Raw genomic sequence first — 6,528 nt, forward strand, 5'->3', positions numbered from 1 at the left:
AAAAAATTGGCACTGATCTGGATAGGTTGTGCGATGTTGGCGACGCGGTCGTGTGGGTGACGCAGCCGCGTGGGTGCAATAAGTTCAGGCGACGCGGACGCGTGGGGCACGCGAATGCGTGGCCTGATTTATGTGATTGGCGCGAGTGCAGCCTCGCGTTCGCGCAACTCTCTGTTCGAAACTCTTTTTGCCAAATTTTAGGGTGACGCGGTCGCATGGTTGACGCGATCACGTGGGTGGCCAAGATTGGAGGATGACGTGGACGCGTGGGGCACGCATTCGCGTAGTAAGGCTTGTGCGTCTAGCACCAGTCCAGCCTTACTCCAGCACAACTTTCGGCCATGCACCCCTTATACGTCGATTACCAGGTCACGCGGCCGCGTGGGTGACGCGGACGCATCAGCGATGGGGTCGCGTGGGTCAAATTGTGCCAAAGGCACGCCTCCAGCCACGCTTTCGCGTGACTCTCTGTTCATTTTTCTTTTCTCCTAACGCACTTGTGACGCGGACGCGTCAGCGACGCTGCCATGTCGCGTGCGTTTTTTTTTTATTATGATTATGTAGTATGCAGAGTGCAATGCTTAATATGAATGCTATGCATAATTCCAGGTTCAATAAAAATTCAAAAACAAACAAAACATACTAGAATTAAAACTGAAAAGGGACGATCATACCATGGTGGGTTGTCTCCCACCTAGCACTTTTGGTTAAAGTCCTTAAGTTGGACGTTGGTTGAGCTTCCTGTTATGGCGGCTTGTGTTTAAATTCATCCAGAAATCTCCACTAATGCTTGGAATGCCAATAGCCTCCGGGGTCCCAAACTAGGCATGTGAAGCTTCTGAACAGCTTCAAACAGATTTTCAGGCTCCCGGAGTGATGAATATCAGAATATTTTCCAGGATCCCAAACTTTGGTTCCAAATCCGCTTTCGTTTTGATCTATACTTTTCCATCTGGGCGGTTTGGAAATTAGATTCTCACCACGGTGATCAAACATTCTCCGTGATCCACTCAATTGGGCATGATACCAATCCTTGCACTTCGAGTTGAAGCGTGGAATCTTATTGAACCTTGTGCACCGACTCTGAGTATGAGCCATTTCCCTTTTACTCTTAAAGCCGCAGAGAGCTCTAAGCTGGCCATCTATTTCAAGAAAACCATATTCAAGTGGAATATTGAAGATAAAAGACAAGGATTTTACCCACTTGTAGTTTGTGGTGGGCGGTAATGGCCTTGGAATAGGTGTTTCCAGTGGTTCTGTAAGTTCTACTCCCTTATAATCTTCTGTGAATTCTTCCACTTCAACCATCTCTTGATCAAAGTCTTCAATTTCTCCCTCATCATCGCTCAAGTCATATATTGGAGGTTGAGAAAGATCTACCTTAGCATCATCTTCATATTCACTCGGGGAAGATTCTTCTGTCTCAAAGAAATCACTTGTGGATGCAAGTTCGCCGCTAAGAGAATAGGACTCGTGATCATCATCATCAAGGAAACCTGTGTCCTGGGTTATTCCGTTCAGTTCTTCATAAGATATTTGCAGTGGAGGCGGTGCAAAATCCTCCTCAGCGTCAATTGTAACATCCTTGACGAAGTTCTCCACAACAACCGACTCTTCTTCTTCTGCAATGACAGATTTCTCTACTTGTTCTAGTACGAAGTTATGCTCTATGCTGTTCACAGGAGCTTCCAGCATCTCCTTTGTGCTTGATGACAGGTCATCATATACCCATTTTTCAAGCTAATTTCACTTGTTTTACTAGTCTTTATGCACTTTCTTTCATCCTAAGTAAGTGATTTGGAATGAAAATGCATAACTTCTTTAAATCAAGCAACTACCATTAAATTGATGCTAAATCATGAGGTTTGAGCTAAAATTAATTGATTTTTAATGAATTATAAACCTTATGAATTTAGAGATACTTTGAGTAGTTGTTTTGGTTTCTTGTAGGTGAAGAAAGGAAGAAAAGAAGAAAAACGTGGCTTAAGAAGTGTGGCCAAGAGATAAGATGTGTGGCGCATGGAAGGGAGGAAGCTACACTGCCCTCCAGGAGAGCACACTGCCCTCCAGGAGAGCAACATTATGAGCCAAACCTTGAAAAGCATCATTGCCCTGCCCACAACAAGGGCAGAGCACAATTTGATGCCAAGGACCAAAGGGAGCAAAAACTCTGCCCTGCCCTCCTCAAGAGCAATATCGGGCTCATCAAAGAAATAAATTCAAGGAAAAAGCTTACCAATGCTTGACACAAGGTTCGAACTCATGATCAAGGGGGAGTGGGGGAGCGTTACTCACAAGCTTGCTTTCAATCTCCCAAGATCGAACACGGCACCATGAGGAAGCAAGGAACTAGGCCTTACTTTGGTGCCAAGAAAACCAAGGAAAAGAAGCAGCGTGTGCCTCCACCAAGTTTCGAACTTGGAACCCCACCTTTTGGCAACATTGCCCTGCCCTCCACAAGGGCAGGGCAGCATTTTGTGGTACATGGCCAGCGCACAAGATTGGCACGCACCAAGGGAGTCTCGGCCAGCAGCAGCGCGCACGGGCAGCAAGCTTGGCGCACCATGAAAACTCTGCCCTGCCCTCCACAAGGGCAGGGCAGCATCCTAATGTCCCACACTCAGCATGCACACAATTTCCCTGCTCTGCCCTCCACAAGGGCAGGGCAGCCTCCTGGAAGCTAATCTCTCATGGGCTGAAAATTGGATTAAAAATCCAATTTAATTTATTTCTTCACCAAATCAAAAGCCCATCCAAATTCCAAAATCTAAGAATAGAAAGTGTATAAATAGGAGATAGTTTGATGTAATTAGGAGGATCTTTTGAAACCTTTCTTTTGATTTTTGAATTTTCACATCTTTAGACTTGATTTTGAGAGCTTGGAACTGAGATTTTAGAGAATTGGGAAGGAGAATTGATCTCTCTTCTTCCTTGTTCTTGCTTGAGCATTTTTATTTTTCTTGTTTGAATCTTGGATGTGAAGAATTGAGGAATTTCTGTCTCAATCTCCATTTAAGATCCCTTTGATTATCTCACTGCATAATTGAATTGAATCCAATTTCCTTTACTGCTTCCTCTTTAATTTCTTGTTAATTGCTTTGTGAATTTGGATCTGGGAAGGCAATTGAGATCTAGACTTTGTTATCTAGTCTCTGGAGTCCTGAGATCCCATTTTCCTTTTGGTTCTTCTGTGAACCCCTCCTGCAATTTATTTTCCCTTTCTGTTTAAGATCTAACAGAACTCAAATCATCTCTTGCTTTGATAATTGTTGCAATTTAATTTCCCTCGCTTGAATCCTGAAATCCCAATCCTCATTTCCCTTTTCATTACTGCAATTTATATTTCTTACACTTTAAGTTACTGCAATTTACATTTCTTGCACTTTAAGTTTCAGTCATTTAATTTCTTGTTCTTTAAGATTCAGCTCTTTTACTTTCAGTTTTCTTTAATTTCTGCAATTCTTCCCTCCCCCTTTACATTTTCTGTCATTTACTTACTGTTGGATACCAAATCACTCAACCAAAACTTGATTCGCTTGACTAAATCAACCACTAAACTAAAATTGCTCAATCCTTCAATCCTTGTGGGATCGACCTCACTCCCGTGAGTTCTATTACTTGATGCGACCCGGTACACTTGCCGGTGAGTTTTGTGTTGGATCGTTTTCCACACATCAAGTTTTTGGCGCCGTTGCCGGGGATTGAAATATATTGACAATGATTAAGTAAAGTGGTGGTCTAGATCAAGCACTTTTTCTTTATTTTTAACTAACACACTAACTGTTCGAGACTTTGCCTCTACTAAGTCTCTCTGCACTAAAGTTACAGAGTGCTCTGTTTTAGTTTCTGGTTCTATTTGTGTTTCTGCTTTTGTGACAGGAGGAAGGAGCAATGAATCCACACCTTTTGATCCTGAAACACTTTGGAAGTTGAGCAAGAATAAGGAATGTCAAGCTAGTGACATTAAAAGAGCGCTTGTTGGGAGGCAACCCAACCTGATGTAGTTTCTTTTCATAGCTATTTCAATAAAAATGTTGAATAATTGGTCTGTATTGTAAGGAGCTAAGTTTGGTGTTACACACCAAAACAATTTAAGGGAGAATGAAGGATTCTAAGTTTGATGTTTCACCAAAATCTCATTTAAAAGAACATTCTCACTTCCTGCACAATGCTAGCTCCAAGCAATCAGACAAATTATTCAACTATTTAACTATTTTTTTAGCTTTAATTCCATAACCTTTAGCAAGGATACAAGGTTTCACATATGGTTAACATGTTGCATCAGAGGAAGTGGCAAGCAATTAAGTTTGGTGTTCCCACACCAAAATAAATCCAAAAGACACACTCAATTTATGCATACTAACCATTCATTTAAGGGCTTGAAAAGCAAGCAACTTTGAGAATTATGCAGGACATGAGTCAACAATTGAAGATATTGTGCATCTTAACTCAAAGAAAACACAACAGAAGGAAGAATCAAAGGGCTGCAACTTCAAAGGTTGTATCTAAACTCAATCCTTGCTGCTGTGAATTGTTTTGAACATGGGAACCATTATATATCCTGCTAAAGTGTTTATCTAGTTGCAAGTGAAGTTGTTTGATTAAGTATGATAATCTGCATGATGCTTGTCATCCATCACCTAGCTGAATTTTGTTTTGTTTCCCATATGCTTGAATAAAAGAGAATTGTTTGAATTAGAAAGTAAATATCCAATGTTGCATAAGTCAGAATGGAAGTTAATGGTGGTGTATGTGTTTGATTAAATGCATAACTCATAAAATAATTGCTGCATAATGTCATTTTTATTGAAGTGTGATCTAGCTTGCTGTTATAAAGGTTCTTATCAGTAAAGAAAAAGCCCTTGAGAACAAAAATAAAACAGAAAGAAAAGGAAGAAGAAAAAGCCAATGTGGCAAGAAAAACAAAGAATAAAGTCTGGACACCAATAGCTTGGACCCTAGGACACATGCCTGTGGTGTTCTTGTACTAGGATATGCTTGGATAAGTAAATTCTGAGGGGTATTTCAAAACCCGGTCACTTAGATCAACTGATTTGGGATGGCCAATTGAAAGTCCACAATAAAGAGCAACCTAGATACAGAACATTTAGTTATCCAAAGAGATGCTGGGCATCAATGATCCTAGGAAGAAATAGTGAGCCATGTGTCTGTGGTGGAAAGATGTTGAGTAAAAATAAAGCCAAAGGCTACTACTGCAACATTAGACACCAAGCCTCCAAAAAAATAATAAGCTTGTTAAGCAACATGAGAAAAGAAGAGTTAGCAAGGGAGCAAAGAAAGAACAAACCTTATAACAGCAAGTTTAGTAAGCCTTTGAGGAAAAATGTATATCATGTAACAGCAACAATAATTGAGTTATCATTGTCTGCATAAAAACTCCATAAGTCAAGTTCTGCTATATGCCTAATAAGGATATGTTTTCTTTTCTTGTTCATTTCATTTTCTCTTGGTTTTGATGCTTGCTTGGGGACAAGCAAGAATTAAGTTTGGTGTTGTGATGACAGGTCATCATATACCCATTTTTCAAGCTAATTTCACTTGTTTTACTAGTCTTTATGCACTTTCTTGCATCCTAAGTAAGTGATTTGGAATGAAAATGCATAACTTCTTTAAATCAAGCAACTACCATTAAATTGATGCTAAATCATGAGATTTGAGCTAAAATTAATTGATTTTTAATGAATTATAAACCTTATGAATTTAGAGATACTTTGAGTGGTTGTTTTGGTTTCTTGTAGGTGAAGAAAGGAAGAAAAGAAGAAAAACGTGGCTTAAGAAGTGTGGCCAAGAGATAAAAAGTGTGGCGCATGGAAGGGAGGAAGCTACACTGCCCTCCAGGAGAGCACACTGCCCTCCAGGAGAGCAACATTATGAGCCAAACCTTGAAAAGCATCACTGCCCTGCCCACAACAGGGGCAGAGCACAATTTGATGCCAAGGACCAAAGGGAGCAAAAACTCTGCCCTGCCTTCCTCAAGAGCAATATCGGGCTCATCAAAGAAATAAATTCAAGGAAAAAGCTTACCAATGCTTGCCACAAGGTTCGAACTCATGAGCAAGGGGGAGTGGGGGAGCGTTACTCACAAGCTTGCTTTCAATCTCCCAGGATCGAACACGGCACCATGAGGAACAAGGAACTAGGCCTTACTTTGGTGCCAAGAAAACCAAGGAAAAGAAGCAGCGTGTGCCTCCACCAAGTTTCGAACTTGGAACCCCACCTTTTGGCAATATTGCCCTGCCCTCCACAAGGGCAGGGCAGCATTTTGTGGTACATGGCCATCGCACAAGATTGGCACGCACCAAGGGAGTCTCGGCCAGCAGCAGCGCGCACGGGCAGCAAGCATGGCGCACCATGAAAACTCTGCCCTGCCCTCCACAAGGGCAGGGCAGCCTCCTGGAAGCTAATCTCTCATGGGCTGAAAATTAGATTAAAAATCCAATTTAATTCATTTCTTCACCAAATCAAAAGCCCATCCAAATTCCAAAATCCAAGAATAGAAAGTGTATA

Source organism: Arachis stenosperma, chromosome 5 (assembly GCF_014773155.1).
Source record: "Arachis stenosperma cultivar V10309 chromosome 5, arast.V10309.gnm1.PFL2, whole genome shotgun sequence".
Classification (NCBI taxonomy): domain Eukaryota; kingdom Viridiplantae; phylum Streptophyta; class Magnoliopsida; order Fabales; family Fabaceae; genus Arachis; species Arachis stenosperma.